Genomic DNA, 22,862 nt, shown 5'->3' with positions numbered 1-22,862 from the left:
TGCTTTATAGCTGAACTGTTTTTCTTGAGGCTGAAGAGTGGTCTCCAGTTCCTAAAAGTGGTTCCCTATTGTCAGTTGCCAAGAAAATGGGACTTCAAGTGGCTGCAAGGAAATGAATTTTGTCAACACGCTGAGGGAGTTTGGAAGGGAATCTCTCCCCATTTGACTCTGGAGATGGCTGGTTCATTAGCATGTGTTTTGAGGATGGAATTTTAAGAAAAGCATTGCCAGGTATCTAAACACCTATAGACCTGGGCTTTCCAGGTGGCTCAGATGGTAAAGAATCTGCCTGCAATGCAGGAGACCTGGGTTCAATCCCTGGGTTGGGAAGATCCCTTGGAGAAGGGCATGGCAACCCACTCTAGTATTCTTGCACTTAAGTATTTTCCAGAAACCCATGTAGATCTATGCTTTCATAAATGCTTCTCTACCTTATGTGTAGAGGAAGAAATTCTTCTTGATAAGCTGGTAATTTCTGCCAAAGTTTTCTTTTAGATTTTGGTAGCAACAATTTAACAATGATTTTTGTGGTTTGTTACAAGATGTGTTTCAAAGCTGTAAGGTTTGCTGTTTGTTTTGTCTAGGAACTACTCATCTATAGAAAGCCTTGTTTCTCCTCCATCATTTCAACAATGTTTACTTTCTTTCATCAATGAAACTTATGGGAGACCATCATCAATTCTGAATGAGGCACACACTGAACCATGTTTAGCATCTGGTTTTAATTATTTTAGATTCAAATGATGCTCTAAGAAGGAAGTCGCTCAGTTGTGTCCGACTCTTTGCGACCCCATGGACTGTAGCCTACCAGGCTCTTCCGTCCACGGGATTTCCAGGCAATAGTACTGGAGTGGGGTGCCATTTCCTTCTCCAAAGAAAGAAGGAGCCTCAGCTAAATTAGTTTGATTCCTGTAGGTTTGGATTCAAAGCACCTGCCCATCTTATCATCCGTATTCAGATTTACGGGAGATTAAGAACTGAAGTTAGAGAATCTTTGAGACTCTTACAGAAAATTAAAAAATTCAGGTCTTTTTTTGTTAACCGGCCAGATGGAATTTAATGATAACTCAAATTGCATCCAATGTTTAAACACTAACAAAATGTGTACAATATAGAAAAAATTCAGACCTAAGAAATTGAAGGTTTAGAAATAAAAAATTTCATATTTATCTTCTTTTAGTATCTGTTCCTTGGGTGATACAATGGACTCAAGTTTCCGTTAGCCTTTATACAACAAGGGGGTGATGGTAATACACGCTTACATTGGAAAGCAGCTTGTACTTTATAACTGGACAGGAAAATCGTTTGGTGAAGGAGAAGGCCAAAGGAATCGTAGGCTGGTGGCGTGGTACAGGCCCGCGGTTACCCCTGAGGAGACAGTCTCAGCCCCAAACCACCGTGACCACCTAACAAGACCGCTTTTCCCCTGGAGCCACGCCTTCCGGCGGTAAATCACGGGGGCCCACCAGCCTCCGCGACCTCGTCGCGACCTCGCGGTTTGGTCCCACCCCACCCATCGCTCCGCCCCCCGCTTCGATTGGCTCGTCTGTCCGTCACTCCGGGAGACGCTCTGGACCGCAAGGCACTAGAGCCCGTGCTTGAGTCTGTGCAGCTGACCCTGTGTGAGGTGCGGAGTGGAGCCGGGCGGCTTGCTGGCGCCGGCAGCCTGGGTGGTGAGTGACCTTGAGGGGAACTGACGAAAAGGGCGGCCGAGGTGCAGGACGCCAAGCAGTCGCCCTGAGATGGGGGCTTCAGCCGGGCAGCTTCCCTCGCTGAGGCGGGCGCTCTCAGTTGGCCTCCTCGCGTCGTCTAGGTTTTCCCCGCGTCTCAGAGAAGACGCGTGCGCCCCGCTTCTGTCGGCCCCGGTGGGTGACTCCTCCTGAGGTTCCCCTTCCTTTCCTTTCACTAACGGTGCCTCTCAGCTTCCCTCCCTCCTCAGCGTGCTTGACACCCCCCTCACTCCCGACCGATTTCCTAATTGTATCCCGCTCTCCATCACCATCGCTGCCAGAAACTTTCTATCTACCTTCGACAGGGTGGGAAAGACTCCTCAGCGACCTGAAGCGCGATATAAAGCGCTACAGAAATGTAAGCTCTTGTCCCAGTTGCTGACTCTTGATGAGGATAGATTCATATCGAATACATGACTGTTTTGTTCTTGGTCGTACCCTGTTGACACATACATGTCATATTGGCGTTAGGTATACTGTTCAGACCTTGAAACGGAACAAAGCCAATAGGGCTGTCAAACGTGGAGGCTCGATCCAAAACGTTGGAACAACCATTGATAGAAAAGACTTCTCTTCGTTAACCTTGTGTGTCTTTACTATGATCAGACTATTCTGAAGCAAGCGGGAATGGGGAGGCTGAAGCAGTTACATTAGTGTTAACCAATCCAAACTTGGATTCCTCCCCCGTGCGCAGCAAAGCTCGTCTCCTGACACCAGGTTGTGGTGAAGGAAAATGTAGCATTTGTTGAAGGCGCCAAACAAGCAGTCAGGGTAGCTGATGCTCAAAAGGCTCAGACTCCCTTGTTAGGGAGGGTTGGTGGGTATATGATCAGCACATGGACGTTTTTCTAATTGGTTGGTGGTGAGGTAACTGGGAGTCAGTATCCTTGATCTTCTGGTTCCAACTGCTCTGGGTCAGCATGCAGTTAACTTCATACACCTAGTGTGGGTTTTAGTGTCTGCAGAGTGGCTCAAAAGATATGGTTCAGAATATTATCTATAACCCTTAAAGAGAAACTGAAGGTTTTTGACTTTGTTTTATGACTGAACTATTATAATTTTCTCTTGCTCGATTGTTTTCTTTTATTTCTGTATTTTCTCAACTCTGATTAAATTTTGTTCTGTGGAATTCAGGGAAGTCCTTGGAGGCTAAAGCTTTGCTATAAATAAGAGGCAGTTGGAGGACATGGGCACGGGGGAATCTGTGCTGAGAAGGCCTGATAGGATCCTACTCAGGTAAATTAGTAGCGCAGCTTTAAAATGAGCACTGGATTAAGAATTTAAGAGAAGACACTGAAATGCTTTCTAAAGTTATAGGAAGGTCATTCACATGAGGGTATGGGCACACGTGTATAAGAAGTAAAATGATAAGATTTTGTATCTTGTCTTTTTGAGTTAATATACAAAGTAGGAGGATTCTTGATCAATACTGAGTTAAATAATTTATATGCCTTATTTTTTAGATGTTTTATATTAAAATAACTTTCATTGTGAAAAATAATGTGCCCTGAGTATAATCTATGTTGTATTCTTTTTTCACATTAGAACTTTAGTTCACCTAAAACTTTGTTCTGTGCATGATGCGATAAATGGCTGTTAGTAAAGTTTTGTCATTGTTCTGTTGCTATTTGGAAAACCATGGCCCATGAGCCAAATCTGGCTCACCATCTGTTTGTTGTTTTTAAAAAATTTTATTTATTCATTTGTCTCCTTCAGGTCTTAGTTGCGGTGTGCGGGATCTTTCGTTGTGGCCAGTGGGCTTCTCTAGTTTTGGTACGGGCTGAGTTGCCCCTGAGGCATTTGGGATTTTAATTCCCCAACGAAGGATCAAAGCCGTGTTCCCTGCATTGAAAGGTGGATTCTTAACCACGAGACCACTGGGGAAGTCTTCTCACTATCTGTATTTGTAAATAAAATTCTGTTGGAACACAGGCACATCCATTTTTAAAATTTATTGTCTGTCTTCTCTTGTGCTACAACATCAGAGTTCAGTAGTTGTGACAGAGACTATATGGGCTTCAAGGCTTAATATATTACTGTGTGGCCATTAACAGAAAAAGTTTGCTAACCCCTGAAATAGGACATCCCTTCCTCACTGATTGGATAATGTCGTATTCCCACATAGCTTTGATATATACATGTTTGTTTTTGAGCTTTTCTATTCTGTTTTGTCTAGCTCTGCATATATAATACAGTGTTTTAATTACTTTTGCTTTAAAATAAGACAATATCCCGTGGGTTAATTGCTTCCCTTACTCCCTGTACCAAGTTGTTCTTTACCTTATTTATTCTTGGCCCTTAGATCCTTCATACTAATTTTTGTGATCAGTTTATTAAATCCCATAAGAAATTTTTTTGAGGTTTCAATAGGAATTGCTTTGACTATAACATATTAATTTGGAAGAGTTGTCATCTTTGCTATATTCAGTCTTTTCATTCATGAACGGAGTGTATCCTGACTGTTTTCATGTTTTTTAATGTGACCTTAAGATTGTTTCCTTTAGAGAAACATCAGGGAGATGGGCTTCCCGGGTGGCACTAGTGGTAAAGAACTTGCAAGTCAATGCAGGAGTCAGAAGAGATGTGGGTTTGATCCCTGGGTCAGAAAGATCCCCTGGAGAACCCTCCTACACTGTTGTTACAATGTTCACATTAGAACTTTAGTTCACCTAAAACTTCATTCTGTGCATGATGTGATAAATGGCTGTTAGTAAAGTTGGTGGGAATGCAAACTAGTACAGCTACTATGGAGAACAGTGGGGAGATTCCTTAAAAAACTGGAAATAGAACTGCCTTATGACCCAGCAATCCCACTGCTGGGCATACACACTGAGGAAACCAGAATTGAAAGAGACACGTGTACCCCAATGTTCATCACAGCACTGTTTATAATAGCCAGGACATGCAAGCAACCTAGATGTCCATCAGCAGATAAATGGATAAGAAAGCTGTAGTACATATACACAATGGAATATTATTCAGCCATTAAAAAGAATACATTTGAATCAGTTCTAATGAGGTGGATGAAACTGGAGCCTATTATACAGAGTGAAGTAAGCCAGAAAGAAAAACACCAATACAGTATACTAACGCATATATATGGAATTTAGAAAGATGGTAATGATAACCCTGTAAACGAGACAGCAAAAGAGACACAGATGTATAGAACAGTCTTTTGGACTCTGTGGGAGAGGGAGAGGGTGGGATGATTTGGGAGATTGACATTGAAACATGTATAATATCATATATGAAACGAATTGCCAGTCCAGGTTCGATGCATGATACTGGATGCTTGGGGCTGGTGCACTGGGACGACCCAGAGGGATGGTATGGGGAGGGAGGTGGGAGGGGGGTTCAGGATGGGGAACACGTGTATACCCGTGGCGGATTCATGTTGATGTATGGCAAAACCAATACAATATTGTAAAGTAATTAACCTCCAATTAAATAAATTTATATTAAAAAAAATAAAGAACCAGGAAGAAATTAGTCATAAAGAGAGAGAGAAAAAAGAAAGATCCCCTAGAGGAGGGCATGGCAACCCGCTCCAATATTCTTGCCTGGAGAGTCCCATGGACAGAGGAACCTGGCAAGCTACAGTACATAGGGTTGCAAAGAGTTGGACACAACTGAAGCGACATAACACACACACGTAAGGGAGAATCGTCTTAGTTTTGTTTACTTGTGATTGTCTGGTTTTAGAATTAGGACATTGCTGTCTTTAAATGATCTGAGATGTGTTTGTTCTTCTGTTTCTTGAAAGATTTTGTATAGGATTGTTTTTATTTTTTAATTTTTTTTGAATATTTGATAGAAAACACCAATGCATCCATCCAGGCCTGGCACTTTATTTGTGAGATTTCAATTAAATTTAAAAAATGAGAGTAGGGCTTCACTGGTAGCTAAGTGGTAAAGAATCCACCTGTCAGAGCAGGAGATACAGGTTTGATCCCTGGTCCGGGAAGATCCCATATGCCTCAGAACAGCTAAGCCCATGTGCCACTACTGCTGAGCCTGCGCTCTAGAGACAGGGAACCAAAACTACTGAGCCCATGTGCCCTAGAGCCCTTGCTCTGCAACAGGAGAGGTCACTGCAATGAGAAGCCCCCATGCTCTGCAACTAGAGAAAAGTCCACACAGCAGTGAAGATCCATAATAAATAAATAAAATTATTTAAAAAACTTTTAAAAATGAGAGTAAATTCTATTTGTTTCAGTTCTGTTCAGTCGCTCAGTCATGTCCGACTCTTTGTGACCCCATGGATTGCAGCACGCCAGGCCTCCCTGTCCATCACTAACTTCCAGAGTTTACCCAAACTCATGTCCATTGGGTAGGTGATGCCATCCCACCATCTCATCCTCTGTTGTCCCTTTATCCTCCTGCCTTCAATCTTTCCCAGCATCAGGTCTTTTCAAAAGAGTCAGCTCTTCTAATCAGGTGGCCACAGTATTGGAGTTTCAGCTTCAGCATCAGTCCTTCCAATGAGCACTCAAGACTGATCTCCTTTAGGATGGACTGGTTGGATCTCCTTGCAGTCCAAGGGACTCTCAAGAGTCTTCTCCAACACCACAGTTCAAAAGCATCAATTCTTTGGTGCTCAGCTTTCTTTATAGTCCAACTCTCACATCCATACATGACTACTGGAAAAACCATAGCCTTGACTAGACGGACCTTTGTTGGCAAAGTAATGTCTCTGCTTTTTAATATGCTGTCTAGGTGGGTCATAACTTTGCTTCCAAGCAGTAAGCATCTTTTAATTTCATGGCTGCAGTCACCATCTGCAGTGATTCTGGAGCCCCCCAAAATAAAATCAGCCACTGTTTCCACTGTTTTTTCCCAACTATTTGTCATGAAGTGATGAAACCGGATGTCATGATCTCTGTTTTTTGAATGTTGAGCTTTAAGCCAACTTTTTCACTCTCCTTTTTCACTTTCATCAAGAGGCTCTTTAGTTCTTCTTCACTTTCTGCCATAAGGGTGGTGTCATCTGCATATCTGAGGTTATTGATATTTCTCCCGGCAGTCTTGATTCCAGCTTGTACTTCGTCCAGCCTAGCGTTTCTCATGATGTACTCTGCATATAAGTTAAATAAGCAGGGTGACAATATACAGCCTTGATGTACTCCTTTTCCTATTTGGAACCAGTCTGTTGTTTCATGTCCAGTTCTAACTGTTGTTTCCTGACCTGCATACAGATTTCTCAAGAGGCAGGTAAGGTAGTCTGGTATTCCTGTCTCTTGAAGAATTTTCCAGTTTGTTGTGATCCACACAGTCAAAGGCTTTGGTATAGTCAGTAAAGCAGAAATAGATGTTTTTCTGGAACTCTTTTGCTTTTTCAATGATCCAAAGAATGTTGGCAATTTGATCTCTGGTTCCTCTGCCTTTTCTAAAACCAGCTTGAACATCTGGAAGTTCTTAGTTCACGTACTGTTGAAGCCTGGCTTGGAGCATTTTGAGCATTACCTCTCTAGCATGTGAGATGAGTGCAATTGTGTGGTGGTTTGAACATTCTTTGGCATTGCCTTTCTTTGGGATTGGAATGAAAACTGACCTTTTCCAGTCTGGTGGCCACGTTTGAGTTTTCGAAATTTGCTGGCATATTGAGTGCAGCACTTTCACAGCATCATCTTCTAGGATTTGAAATAGCTCAAGTGGAATTCCATCACCTCCACTAGCTTTGTTCGTAGTGATGCTTCCTAAGGCCCACTTGACTTCATATTCCAGGATGTCTGGCTCTAGGTGAGTGATCACACCATCGTGATTATCTGAGTTGTGAAGATCTTTTTTGTACAGTTCTTCTGTGTATTCTTGCCACCTCTTCTTCATATCTTCTGCTTCTGTTAGGTCCATACCATTTCTGTCCTTTATCAAGCCCATCTTTGCATGAAATGTTCCCTTGGTATCTCTAATTTTCTTGAAGAGGTATCTAGTCTTTCCCATTCTATAGTTTTTCTCTCTTTTTTTCCACTGATCACTGAGGGAGGCTTTCTTATCTCTCCTTGCTATTCTTTGGAACTCTGCATTCAAATGGGTATATCTTTCCTTTTCTCCTTTTCTTTTCACTTCTCTTCTTTTCACAGCTATTTGTAAGGCCTCCTCAGACAGCCATTTTGCTTTTTTGCATTTCTTTTTCTTGGGGATGGTCTTGATCCCTGCCTCCTGTACAATGTCACGAACCTCTGTCCATAGTTCTTCAGGCACTCTGTCTATCAGATCTAGTCTCTTAAATCTATTTCTCACTTCCACTGTATAATCGTAAGGGATTTGATTTGGTCATACCTGGATGATCTAGTGGTTTTCCCTACTTTCTTCAATTTAAGTCTGAATTTGGCAATAAGGAGTTCATGATCTGAGCCACAGTCAGCTCCTGGTTTTGTTTTTGCTGACTGTGTAGAGCTTCTCCATCTTTGGCTGCAAATAATATAATCAATCTGATTTTGGTGTTGGCCATCTGGTGATGTCCATGTATAGCATCTTCTCTTGTGTTGTTGAAAGAAGGTGTCTGCTATGAACAGTGCATTCTCTTGGCAAAACTCTATCAGCCTTTGCCCTGCTTTATTCTGTACTTCAGGGCCAAATTTGCCTGTTACTCCAGGTGTTTCTTGACTTCCTACTTTTGCATTCCAGTCCCCTCTGATGAAAAGGACATCTTTTTTGAGTTTTAGTTCTAGAAGGTCTTGTAGGTCTTCATAGAACCATTCAACTTCAGCTTCTTCAGTGTTCCTGGTCGGGACATAGACTTGGATTACCGTGATATTGAATGGTTTGCCTTGGAAACGAACAGAGATCATTCTGTCATTTTGGACAGTATGAGCGGTGAGCAGTGGCTGCACAGCGCTGGAGTGGCGAGCGGCTGAGAGGAGATACCCCACGTCTAAGGTAAGGAGCAGCAGCTGCGTTTTGCTGAAGCAGCCTTGAAGAGAGATCCCACGTCCAAGCTAAGAGAAACCCCAGTAAGATGGTAGGTGCTGAGAGAGGGCATCAGAGGGCAGACAGACTGAAACCACAGTCACAGAAAACTAACCAATCTGATCACTCAGACCACAGCCTTGTCTAACTCGGTGAAACTAAGCCATGCTGCGTAGGGCCACCCAAGACGGAGGGTCATGGTGGAGAGGTCTGACAGAATGTGGTCCACTGGAGAAGGGAATGGCAAACCACTTCAGTATTTTTGCCCGGAGAACCCCATGAACAGTGTGAAAAGGCAAAAAGATAGGACACAGAAAGATGAACTCCCCAGGTCAGTAGGTGCCCAACATGCTACTGGAGATCAGTGGAGAAATAACTCCAGAAAGAATGAAGGGATGGAGCCAAAGCAAAAAGAATACCCAGCTGTGGATGTGACTGGTGATAGAAGCAAGGTCCGATGCTGTAAAGAGCAATATTGCATAGGAACCTGGAATGTCAGGTCCATGAATCAAGGCAAATTGGAAGTGGTCAAACAGGATGGCAAGAGTGAACGTCTATATTCTAGGAATCAGCGAACTAAAATGGACTGGAATGGGTGAATTTAACTCAGATGACCATTATATCTACTACTGTGGTTCTACTCACAGAAGTTAAATAAGTGCCTTCTAGGAGATTTTTAAAACTATCAAATAGTCTCAGAGGGAGGAAAGCAAGGATGTGGAGTGTGAGGGAAAATCATAAGGAGATCTTTCTTACATGGCAAAGCTCAGTTAAAAGGTAATGATGAGGTCCCATAAGAAACACTACACAGCTGAATTTAATTTATTGAATAGCATACTCTATTCTGCTTTATATTGGATTATAAAGATTTGATCCCTGTTGTCAGGAGGATAGGAATTTATTCTAACTCCACCATCAAGCTTGTCACCTGGAAAGAGAAATTTTTGTAGAGAGGGCTTTATAGAAGTTGAAAGTTCAGAAGGCTGGGTGGGTTAGTCACTAAGTTGTGTCCGACTCTTGTGACCTCATGGACTGTACCCTGCCAGGCTCTTCTGTCCATGGGATTCTCTAGGTAAGCTTACTGGAATGGGTTGCCATTTCCTTCTCCAAAGGATCTTCCCAACCCAGGAATCAAACCCCAGTCTCCTGCGTTGCAGGCAGACTCTTTACCAACTGAGCTATGAGGGAAACCCTAGAGAGGGCTTTATAGGTTTTGTAAGTTCAGAGGGCTAGGGTCATTTAAAAAGCACTATCCACAGAGATAAACAAAGCTAACAGGAGGCCCAAGGGAATTCCAGAAACTCAGACCTAAAGAACATGGATAGGAATTATTAGAACTTTGTACAGCTTCTTAAATTTAGAGAGAGTCTCTGGTGTGGGATGAATTGTGTACCTCCATCTCTTACCCCAAAATATTTTTAAGTCTGAACCTTATTATTTGTGAATGTGATTTTAATTTGGAAATAAGGTTTCTGTAAAGAAAGCTGAGTGCCAAAGAATTGATGCTTTTGAACTGTGCTGCTGGAGAAGACTCTTGAGAGTCCCTTGGACTGCAAGGAGATCCAACCAGTCTGTCCATCCAAAATCAGTCCTGAATATTCATTGGCAGGACTGATGCTGAAGCTGAAACTCCAATACTTTGGCCACCTGATGCGAAGAACTGACTCCTTGGAAAAGACCCTGATGCTGGGAAAGATTGAAGGCAGGAGGAGAAGGGGATGACAGAGGATGAGATGGTTGGATGGCATCACTGGCCCAATGGACATGAGATTGAGCAAGCTCTGGGAGCTTGCCTAGGAAGCCTGGTGTGCTGCAGTCCATGGGGTCGCAAAGAGCTGGACACAACTGAGCGACTGAACTGAGCTGAAGGTTTCTGCAGATTTTATCCAAGGTAAGATGGGATCATACTGGATTAGGGTGGGTCCTAACCCAGTGTCTGGTGTCTTTATAAGAGAAAGAAGGAGGTTTGAATACAGAGACACTGGGAACACATACACACTGAGGCAAGATTCTGGAAGCAGGGATTGGAATTATGCAGCTGCAACCAAAGAACACAACCGATTGTGGGCAACCACTAGAAACTAAGAAGAGGGAAAGAGGGAGCCTTCTCTCAACTCTTTAGAGGGAGCAAGGGCCATGTTCTTACCTTGATTTCAGACTTCTAGTGTCCAGAATTAAGAGAGGATAAATTTCTGTTGCTTTAAACCTCCGGGTCTGTATGATAACTTGTCTCTGCTGTCCTCATACATTCTGCATCTTCATTACTTTCCCTGGGCACTACCTAGTTCCCTACTGCAGTTAGCAGGAAAATGCTATAAAATGAAAATGAAAACTAGGCTCACTTGGTGGGACATGAATTAAAAGAAAAACAGTGGGTAGGCAATGTTTCTTGTTTTTGCACAGTGGAGGAAAAGGTAACCTTCACTGATAATATGCCCTCTCCCACAAGCATATAAAAGTTCCCCAGGGTCCAGGAGCAGTTTAGGTGCTGGAAGAAAAAAAGAGCAGTGAGCCTGTAGGCTGATCAGTGTGTATCTCCTATATTGATAATATATATCCTATGCTGAGAGTAAGGAGATACAGGTCTCAGTAATCAAGAGGCTGAGTGTTAGAGTCATACAGCCTCAAGATAATGGGGTCTTGGAGTCCTTAAGAGTCAAATGGTTAGAAATCAGACCCCTGCAGTTGACCCTTCTTTATTTAATATAATTATTAATATATTAGCCTGTAAAAATATATTGACTTGATACTTACCATCATATTATTTCTCATTTTTTTCCTTTCTTGCTCTCTCTTAGATTGATTTTTTTAAATAATTTAATTTCCCTCTGCTCTATACCCTTGATTTATCAAATCTATTATTAACTTACATTTTATCTCATGTTCTCATATTTTGCTGTTTGTATTTTAGTTTTCTAGGTATTTAAAATCCTGTACGATTTATCATTATTGTAGATCTACCTTTTTTGGGTGACTTTTCATTCCTTCCTGGGTCTCCTAGTTTCCGTTGGTAGAATCATTGTCCTTCTGCCTGAAGAATGCCCTTCAGTATTTATTTGAATATGAATTTGTTGAGGGCAGATTCTCACAATTTTTCATATATTTGAAAAAGTCTATTTCATCTTCATTGATGAAGGGTAGTTTTGTCAGTTATGGATGGTTAGTTCAATGTTCCCATTCCTTTGAGGATGTAATTCCTTTACCTTCTGATCCCTACAGTTTTTCCTTGGAAGTTAGGTATCAGACTTAAAAAGGAACTTACCTCTTTGATTGCTGTCAAGATTATCCATTTTTTTATTTTAAGTAGTTTTAAAATGATATGCCTAGGCTTATATATTTTTTCTAATGCATACTGTTTATCCTTTTGTAGGGTTGAATCATAGCTTGATATATCCCACCAGTTTTGTAAAATTCTTGATCAATATCTTCTCAGATACAGCTTCTTCCCCATTCTTGCCTTTTACCCCAATAAGTTCCCTTGTCCTGTTTAGAGTCATTTTCTATCTCCTCTCTGCTAATCTTTGGCAACCACTAATGTGCTTTTACTTTATAGATTTGTTTTGACTTTCTCTGCTGCTGCTGCTGCTAAGTCGCTTCAGTCATGTCCGACTCTGTGTGACCCCATAGACGGCAGCCCACCAGGCTCCCCCGTCCCTGGGATTCTCCAGGCAAGAACACTGGAGTGGGTTGCCATTTCCTTCTCCAGTGCATGAAAGTGAAAAGTGAAAGTGAAGACGCTCAGTTGTGTCTGACTCGTCGCGACCCCATGGACTGCAGCGTACCAGGCTCCTCCGTCCATGGGATTTTCCAGGCAAGAGTACTGGAGTGGGGTGCCATTGCCTTCTAGAGTTACACTATTACAATCATTGATCATATATTGAACTATACTTTTGATCAACTGCTTCAAGTCTAGTCATCATTTCCGTTGAAAGCTCAGTCATATACTTGGTAATACAAGAAATAATAATCTTGTGAACAAGCAGGATACAAATGGTATAGTTAATAACATTAGTGGAATTAAAAGTAAATATTTTAGCCATGAGCCTCCCACACCAGTTTTTCTTTAAAGATTGTCAAGACTAGGGAATGGGTCACTTAGAGCAAATTTTTTATGTGGTTCAAATGTGTTACATGAAAGGATTTATCAGGTACAAAAATACAGCATTCAGTTTGAATTATAGCACAGATATCTCCCTGAGATGCTGTAGCACTGCCTTTCTCATCATTGAGATCTCAGAATTCAATAGGCTGATAGCCCAGTTACTATCATTTAAAGCTTATGAAAGTTGTCAAGGTCAATTACACCCTCCAGCCCCATTGAAGGCGTGTACACACACACACACACAAGCTGCTAAATGGTCATACCAGTAGAATACAGATCTTTGACCCACTGGGATCATACCAATGGTAGATTGGTTGGGGTTATCTGTAATTTGTTAACATGTATGACCTTAAATTATGGGAATCCCAGGCTACACCTTTGTATCATCCCTGTAGATGTCAAGGCCATAAATTAGTGCCACAAATCCACTGAGTTCCATACCAATTACTCTCTCTAAGGGTAATAACTGGCATAGTTCATAAAGCACCCAGCCTTGTCTCAATTACCAGGTTGATCATTTTTAGTATGATTTAACCGTTCCCAACATGGAGGAGCCTTTAAACTTAAATGACCATAGCCTGGTGTTAACCATGTAGATCCTCCCCATAATTGTAGGAGTTTTCCTTTTAATAGATGAGAAGTTAATTTCTTACTGAGACTTAGCTCATCACTCTGATTGAGTTTAAATGACCCTAAGAGAAAACTTAAATCTATGGCCAGCCTCAGAGCAGGTATTTTTAATTGGCCAGGTGAGAGGATCCCATCTAGAATTATTATGGATAGAAAGAACAGGATTGAACACTCATCTAAAACAAATTTCCTAGCGGGTATCCAATCAGAGCCCTCAAGAACAGAAATCCACCAAGGTAACCCAGAAGTAATAGGCACAGGAAATTGGCCACAATCCAACAATTGGATTGAGTTTTAAACTAGCATAGAACCATGTCCATGTTTGACTTTCTCTAATGTCATATAAATAAATGAAGTTATACAGAATGTACTGTTTTGTATCTAGTTTGTTTCTCAGTTATGTTTTTGACATTAACTCCTATTTTAGTGTATGTCAATATTATGGTATTATTTATCTGTATGTATTTATATGTATATAATTTGCTTATCCATTCATATTTTGATTGACATTTGGGTTGTTTCTAGTTTGAAGCCATTATGAATAAAGCTGCTTTGAATGTCAGTGTGTAATCTTTAGGTTAAGTACCTGGGAAGTAGAATTACAGGATCACACAGTAATTGTTCAATTTTATAAGAAACTGTCAAAACTGTTTTCCAGAATATTTGTGTGATTTTAGGTTCCCTTCAGGAATGTATAAGAGTTGCAATTCTCCATATCCTTGCCAACACTTGGAAATGTTAATCATTTAACTTTTAGCTATTCTGGTGGGTGTTTGTATCCCTTTGTGGTTTTAATTTGTACTTTACTGATATCCAGTGACACTGGCCACATTTTCATGTGTTCATTAGGTACTTGGATCTCTTTCGTGATGTGTCTACCTAAATCTTTTGCCAATTTAAAAACTGGCTTGGCTTCTTTTTATTGAGAACTTGAAGCTTCCTTATATTCTATATAGAAGTACTTGGTTAATAACATACGTTCAGAATATCTTCTGGTCTGAGACTTGCACTTTCTTTTTTTTTTAATTTGTTTGACTGCACTGGGTCTTAGCTGTGGCATGCAGGGTCCTTGATCTCTGTTGCGGCATGCCGAGTCTTAGTTGTGACCTGTGCGATCTAGTTCCCTGACCAGGGACGGAACCCAGGCCCCCTGCATTGGGAACGCAGAGTCTTAGCCACTGGACCAACCAGGAAAGGTCCCTGCACTTTCATTTTTTAACGATGTCTTTTCTAGAGAAATTTTTAGTTTTGACAATGTTCAGTTTGTTGTTCATTTTCTAAGTCACGTCTCACTCTTTGCGACCTCATGGACTGCAGCACACCAGGCATAGCTGTGCTTTACTGTTTTCCAGAGTTTGCTCGGATTCATGTCCATTGAGTCTGTAGTGCTATCCAACCATCTCATCCTCTGCTACCCTCTTCTTTGGCTTTCAGTCTTGCCCAGCATCAGGGTCTTTTCCAATGAGTTGGCTTTTCGAATCACATGGCCAAAGTATTGGAGCTTCAGCATCAGTCCTTCTAATGAATATTCAGGGTTTATTTCTTTCAGGGTTGACTGGTTTGATCTCCTTGCAGTCCAAGGGACTCTCTTGAGTCTTCTCTAGCACCACAGTTTGAAAGCATCAATTCTTTAGTGTTCAGCCTTCTTTATGGTCTAACTCTCACATCCATACTTCACTACAAGAAAAACCATAGCTTTGACTATATGGACCTTTGTTGGCAAAGTGATGTCTCTGCTTTTTAGTACACTGTCTGGGTTTGTCATAGCTTTCCTTCCAAGGAGCAAGTGTCTTTTAATTGGGTATCCATATGGAAAAAAAGTGAATCTTAATTTTCCTTTCACACAAAAATGAACATAAAGTATATTAGAGATCTAAATGGAAAAGCTGAAAAAGCTGAAACTGTATATTCCAGAAAGAAAATCTCTGTGACTGAGGTAGAGAAAGATTGTTTAGATTGAACACAAAATGCATGAGTCATAAGATTAACATTGGTGTTCAGTTTGTTCATTTTTAATTTGACTCATGCATCCTATCTAAGCATTCTTTGTCTACCTCAGAGTCACAGAGGTTTTCTTTCTGGAATATATAGCTTCAGCTTTTACATTTAAATCTCTGATCTGTTTTGTGTTCGTTCTTGTGTGAGTGGTGGGATAAGATTCATTTTTTTCCCTATAGAGATCCAGTTCTTCTAGGACCATTTTTACCTTTCCTAAGGAAGGAGTACCACCTTTTGAACAATCCTTCTGTGGTAACAATTACAATCTGTCAAAAAGATGAAAGTTTAACTGCTTGAATACAAGGGGAACAAGCCAAAGCAGGCAGAAACTGGATGGGTATCTGTTTGGAAAAGGAGAATGGCACTGCATGAATGTCCTATGTTTATCACATTTTTTACCCCAGTGTGCAGGCCAAGATAAAACTTGAAAAGGATATTGACAGACTTTCAGATTGAACAGCCAGAGGGCAGAATTTGGGGTAACCTCAACAGCTGGAGGGTTTCCCAGGTGGCGCTAGTGGTAAAGAACCTGCCTGCCAGTGCGAGAGACATAAGGGACACGAGTTTGATCCTTGGGTCGGGAAGATCCCCTGGAGGAGGGTATGGCAACCCACTCCAGTATTCTTGCCTGGAGATTCGCATGGACAGAGGAGCCCGGCAGGTTACAGTCCATGTGGTCACAAAGAGTCAGACATGACTGAAGCCACTTGGCACACATGCCGCACAGCAGCTGGAAAGTTAGTAGGGAAATGACAGACTCACAAAGGGGAGCTCTAAATTTTGTTTATAAACTCACCACATCATCACTTGACTCGTGAACTGGGCTTGCATGAGACAGTTTTCAAGCAGTCCAGATAAATCTAAAAGGTCTGAACAGAAATTTCAGCGGTTGCCCACACAGGAAAAGCACTTTGGTGTTTTTACCTCAGTCAAGTTAACTGCCTGTTGCAATAAAAATATCAGTATTCATCAGAAAACCACAGAATAATTCAGAATCTCTTATAAGTCATTCATAATGTCCAAAATATAGTAAAAAAAATCAAAATATACAAAGAAACAAGAAAATGTTATCTTTGTCCAAGAGAAAAGGCAGTCAATGGAATCTGACTTCAACATGATTGAGAAGTTGAATTAGAACACAAGAATTTTAAAGCAACATTATAGATATGCTCAGTAATACGAGGGGACATTTATTGTAATAAATTAAGAGATAAGATCTCACCAAAAAGTACAGGTAGAACTGTTTTTAAAAATTACTGCTGCTGCTGCTAAGGCACTTCAGTCGTGTCTGACTGTGCGACCCCACAGATGGCAGCCCACCAGGCTTCCCTGTCCCTGGGATTCTCCAGGCAAGAACACTGGAGTGGGTTGCCATTTCCTTCTCCAATGCATGAAAGTGAAAAGTGAAAGTGAAGTTGCTCAGTCGTGTCCGACTCTTCGAGACCCCATGGACTGCAGCCCACCAGGCTCCTCCGTCCATGGGATTTTCCAGCCAAGAATACTGGAGTGGGGTGCCATCGCCTTCTCCGTTTAAAAAGTACTGGTGGTGGGTAATTCTGAGTTGAAAAAAACAGTACTCACCCCCCCAACCCCCTCCAATCAATGGATGGTCTTCAAAGCAGATTGGCTTTTTGTTCTATTTTGGTACTCTTATGCTGATTTATGTGTCTGTCCATTATGCTGTTACCACACAGTGCTTTGAAGTTAGGTATGATAACTCTTTAAGTCTGTATGTAATACTTAGTACCTAGTAGTGTCACTCTTCCAACTTTGTGTATTCCTCTAAGACATCTTTGTGATTGTTGGCCCTTTCCTATATAAATTTTTAATCAACTTGTCAGTTTCTGCAAGAAGTTTGCTGAAAACCTGTTTGGGATCACACTGAATCTATGTTAGACCAATAAGCTGACAAATTATCTCATAAGAAATACAACTTTTTTCAATCATGTGGTACCTCTTTTTTTTTCCTTTTGCATTTTCTTTAAATTCAGTCGTGTTTTTGTAGTTTTCCTTGTATAGATATCGCACAAATTTTGTTAAATTTGTCCCAGAGTAGTTCATATTTCTTGATAATACTGGAAATTTTGTTTTTCTTTCAATTTTTGCTGGTTACTAGTATTTAGGAATGTCAGTGATTTTTATATATTAACTTAAAATTCTGACTAAATTGCTAAAATTGACTGTTTACATTTATAAAAATTTATCAGTGATATTTTACTTCTTTCTTTCTAATATATATACCCTTTACCTATCTACCTATTATCGTTTTTTGCATCATCCAGGACCTCCAGTATGATTTTTAATAGAAGTAAAAGTACATTTTGGCCTTATTCCTAATCTTGGGGATAAAATGTTTAGTCTGTCTCCATTTAGTATTATGAAATCTACAGCTTTTCATAATTGTCCTTCAGGTTGAGGAAATTCTCTTTTAGTCCCTATTTTGCTCAGAGTTTTCATCAGTAACAGGTGTTAAATTATGCCCAGTGGTTTTCTGTATCAGCTGAAATAGTCCTATGAGTTTCTACTTTATCCCACTAATATGGAGAATTACGCTCATTTTTTTAAATTAAAATTTTAAAACTTTGTATTGGAGTATAGCCAGTTAACAATGTTGTGATTGTTTCAGGTGAATGGAGAGGACTCAGCCATACATGTACAAGTATCTGTTCTCCCTGACTCCCCTCCCTTCCAGGCTGCCACATAACATTGAGCAGAGTTCCATCTGCTATACAGTAGGTCCTTGTTGGTTATCCGTTTTAAATATAGCTGTGTACATGTCCATCCCAAACTCCCTAACTATTGCTTCCCCCATCCTTCCCCCCATCCCCCACCCCTGCAGCCATAAGGTCATTCTCTAAGTCTGTGAGTCTGTTTTGTAAAAACATTCATTTGTTTTCATTTTTTAGATTCCACATGTAAGGGATGTCATATGATACTTCTCCTTCTCTGTCTGACATCCTTCACTCAGTATGACAATCTCTAGGCCCATCCATGTTGCTGCAGATGGCCCTAATTCATTCTCTTTAAGGGCCGAGTAATGTTCCATTGTATATATGTCCTACATCTTTGTCCTTTCCTCTGTCAGTGGACATTCAGGTTGCTTCCATGTCTTGGCTATTGTAAACAGTGCTGCAATGAACATTGGGGTGCATTTATCCTTTTGGGTCATGTTTTTCTCTGGATATATGCCCAGGAGTGGGATTGCCGGGTCATATGGTAGCTCTATTTTTAGTTTTTAAGGCATCTCCACACTGTTATCCATAGTGGTTGTACCAGTTTACATTCCTACTGACAGTGCAGGAGGATTCCCTTCTTTCCACACCCTCTCCAGCATTTATTGTTTGTGGATTTTTTAAAAAAAAATGATGGCCATTTTGACTGGTGTGAGGTGATATCTCATTGCAGTTTTGAGTTGCATTTCTCAAATAATTAGTGGTATCGGACATCTTTTCATGTGCCTTTGGCTATCTGTATGTCATCTTTGGAGAAATGTCTGTTTAGGTCTTCTGCCAATTAAAAAAAATTATTTATTTTTACTTGAAGGATAGTTGCTTTACAATCCTGTATTGGTTTCTGCCAAACATCAACATGAATCAGCCATCGGTGTACACACATCCCCTCCCTTTTGAACCTCCCTCCTACCTCCCTTCCCATCCCACCCCTCTAGGTTGTCACAGAGCTCCAGTTTGAGTTCTCTGAATCATACAACAAACTCCCGTTGGCTGTCTGTTTTACACAGGGCAGTGCATGTTTCCATGTTGCTCTCTCCATACGTCCCACCCTCTCTTCCCTCCCGCACCATCAGTTTGTTTTCTATGTCTGCATCTCCACTGCTGCCCCACAAATAGGTTCATCAGTATTGTCTTTCTAGATTCCATATATATGCATTAACATACAATATTTATTTTTCTCTTTCTGACTTACTTCACTCCATGTGATAGGCTCTGTGTTCATCTACCTCGTTAGAACTGACTCACACGCGTTCCATTTTATGACTGAGTAATATTCCACTGTATATATGTACCACAGCTTCTTTATCCATTCATCTGTAGATGGACATCTGGGTTGCTTCCATGTCCTAACAATTGTAAATAGTGCTGCAATGAACACTGGGTACATAGCAAATGAAACAACTGACAAAGGATTAATTTCTAAAGTATGCAAGCAGCTCATTCAACTCAATACCAGAAAAACAAAACAACCATCACAAAGTGGGCGAAAGACCTAAACAGACATTTTTCCAAAGAAGACATGCAGATGGCTAGTAAACACATGAAAAGATGTTCAACATATCACCTTACACTGGTCAGAATGGCCGTCAGCAAAAATATCTACAAACAAACGCTGGAGAGGGTGTGGACTAAAGAGAACCCTCTTGCTCTGTTGCTGGGAATGTAAATTGATACAGTCACTATGGAAGACAGTATGGAGATTCCTTAAAAAACTAGGAATAAAACTACCATATGACCCAGGAATCCCACTACTAGGTATATATCCTGAGGAAACCAAAACTGAAAAAGACACATGTACCCCAATGTTCTGCCCATTTTTTGAGAGGGTTGTTTGTTTTGATGATGTTAAGCTTCATGAACTGTTTGTAGATTTTAGAGACTACAGCCTTGTCAGTCACATCATTTGCAAATATTTTCTCCCAATCTGAGGGTTGTCTTTTTGTTTTGTTTATTGTTTTCTTTGCTGTGCAAAAGCTTTTGAGTTTAGTTAGGTTATATTTGTCTATTTTTGTTTTTATTTCCATTATTCTGGGAGAGGGATTGAAAAAGGCATTGCTACAATTTACATCAGAGCTCTTCCTTTCTAGGAGTTTTATAGTGTCCTGTCTCATGACCACAAGGAGGGTTCGTGCCAAGGGGCAGCTCCCGGGACTGTTGCTGCTGGTGCCGCCATCCCCACAGTGAGTGACTGCCAACCCATGCCTGCGCAGGAGACCCTCTAACACTAGCAGGTAGGTCTGCTTCAGTCTCTTGTGGGGTCCCTGCTCCTTTCCCCTGGGTCCAGAGGATTTGGTGTGTGCCCTCCAGGAGTGGAGACTCTTTCCCCCAATCCTGTAAAGTCCTGCAGTCAAGTTCCGCTGCCCTTCAAAGTCAGGTTCCCTGGGGATTCCTAGTCCCTTTGCCGGACTCCAGGCTGGGAAGCCTGATGTGGGGCTCAGCACCCTCACTGCACTGGGAGGATTGTGATATCATTGTGCTCCAGTTTGTGGATTGCCCATCTGGTGGGTGGAGAATTACATTGATTTTTACCTGTGGAACCTACTTTGCATAGCTGGAATAAACTTCTTCATCATGATGTGTTATTATTACAATAATTATTTTTATGTTGCTGATATCCTAATCAGATGTCCTAATGTTTTGATAAGAATGTTAACATCTAATTTTCTTTCCCCCTGTAGTGGCTTTGTATGATTTTGGTGGTGTTGGTGTCATACAGTGAAGTGGAAAATGTTTCTTTCTCTTTATTTAAAAAAAAAAAAAAAAAGCCTGTGAAGAGTTAGTGCTGTTTCTTCCTTAACTGTTTGGTAACATTACCTGAGTGGAACACGCACAGTTCCCATGTGCCCCGTGTGCCCACGTGTGCGCAGCCTCAGCCGCTGTCAGCATGCTGCACCCAGAGTGCATTTGTTATGATTGATGACCCTGCACTGATACATCTTTATCACCCAGAATCCGTAGTTTACAGTTTGTGTTCACACTTGGCGTTTTACATTTCATGGGTTTTGACAAGGATAGTGACATGCCTTCACCATTTTAGTACCATAGAGAAGAGTTTCGCTGCCCCAAATCCTCTGTGCTCTGCAGATTCATCCCTCCCACCCCACCCCCAACCTCTGCAACTTCTGATCTGTTTCTTGTCTGCATAGTTTTGCCCCTGCAGAATATCATATGGTTGAAAGCATTTAGTATGCAGCCTTTTCATATTGGTTTCTTTCACTTAGTAATATGCACTTAAGGTTTCAACGTATCTTTTCATAGCTGACAGCTCATTTCCTTTTAGCCTTGAATAGTATCTCATTGTACTGTACAATAGTATTTCATGTCCCATAATTCATCTTTCCACCTGCTGAAGGGTATCTTGCTTGCTTCTAAGTTTTGGCACTTATGAATCAAGCTGCTGTAAGCATGCATTGGAGGTTTTTGTTTGGATGTGTTTTCAGTTCTTTTGGTTTTAATATTCAATACCAAGGAGCACAATTGCTGGGTTTTATAGTAAGTGTATTTTAGTTTTGTAAAAAGAGATAAAATGGCCAAAATATCTTCCAAAGTTGCTGTACCTTTTTGCATTTCTACCAGCCATGAATGAAAGTTCCTGTTGCTCCACGTCCACACCTGCATTTGTCATGATCAGTGTTTTGGATTTCTGGCATTCTTACAGGTGTGTACTGACTTCTAATTGTGATTCCCTAATGCATTAAGATGTTGAACATCTTTTCATATGCTTTTTGCCATCTGTATATCTTCTTTGGTGAAATACCTGTTCAGATATTTTGCCTGTCTGTTAATGGGTTTCGTTTTGTTGAGTTTTAAGGGTTATGTTCAACTGCCTGTGGTTTTGATAGATAGTTTTGGGGGAAAATACTTTTCGTACTAGTGAACTCTGAGTAAGTTCACATAATGACTGCCTTTTATGTGAAATCTTTCACGTCCAATAATGACCTTTTTCTGGGAACTCCCAGAACTGCTAGACTTGATTGTGGCCATTGTTTCCAGGCTCCTGTGGATCGGGTGATGGGCAGATGGACATTTGTTGTTGTTTAGACGCTAACTCGTGTTTGACTTTTTTGCGAACCCATGGACGGCGTTGGGTTCACCAGGCATTGGCAGGAGGATTCTTTACCTCTGAGCCGCCTGGGAAGTCCAGGCAGATGGGCATGGAGCAAATTAAAAGGTCACAAAACTCATTGTTCTTACTGAGATGAGGCTTTTTTTCTCGAATAATCATTTCCAAGATTGCTGCAAGTCTTTGGTTAATTTCTAGCATTTTGAGGGAAAAAAGTTGATTTTGACTTTTTTTTTGGCTAGTGTTCTCATTGCTTTTATGGAGGGAAGCTTTTCAGAGCTCTTTACTCTGACATTTTCAGTGATGTTCACTGTTCTTTTGTAAACAGTAACATAAACTTTGTAAGTTAGTGCTGTGAGACCTGGAATAAATTTCCTTCCTGTAGAACAGGACAACAAGAGCTCAGTTAAATGACCAGGGAAGGTAATATGCTATATGCATAGCATATCAGTTTATATTTTATAGGTGCTGGATCTAGATGAGCCAGATTTTACTCTAAGCAATATGTGGTTAAATTTCATCACCATATAACATGTTATGGTTTATGTCCTTTAAAATGAAATGAGGAATTACTATTTAAATGATAGTCTAATATCCTCTTCCACCTGAAACCTTTTGTCATCTGGAATGTCTCTTGATAGAAAAGATATGTTCTTATTTATTTTTCCACCTGAATATTTTATAAATAGTGTCATATT

The 22,862-nt window shown here is 40.9% G+C and overlaps 1 long non-coding RNA gene across 14 annotated transcripts in view; it reads left to right on the top strand.

The window, feature by feature from the left end:
- The first annotated feature begins 1,332 nt into the window (after positions 1 to 1,332).
- Positions 1,333 to 22,862, top strand: part of LOC147352884 (uncharacterized) — a 59,504-nt gene continuing 37,974 nt past the window's right edge. For 3 of the 14 annotated variants that reach the window (XR_015145224.1, XR_015145225.1, XR_015145222.1), the window contains exons 1-4: positions 1,535 to 1,673; positions 2,865 to 2,966; positions 17,996 to 18,101; positions 20,189 to 20,332. This is a non-coding gene — a long non-coding RNA (uncharacterized LOC147352884). Of the gene's footprint in view, positions 1,866 to 1,922; positions 2,089 to 2,864; positions 2,967 to 3,446; positions 3,681 to 17,995; positions 18,102 to 20,188; positions 20,333 to 21,677; positions 21,760 to 22,862 lie in introns of those variants that run through there. The other 11 variants (XR_015145221.1, XR_015145223.1, XR_015145227.1 and 8 more) reach the window with 9 other exon arrangements.

Source organism: Bos grunniens, chromosome 18, assembly GCF_055505025.1.
Source record: "Bos grunniens cultivar Pamir isolate PY7600 chromosome 18, Bosgru_T2T1.0, whole genome shotgun sequence".
Classification (NCBI taxonomy): Eukaryota; Metazoa; Chordata; class Mammalia; order Artiodactyla; family Bovidae; genus Bos; species Bos grunniens.
Note: the sequence above shows the minus strand (reverse complement) of the source record. Positions and strands in the feature narration are given on the sequence as shown.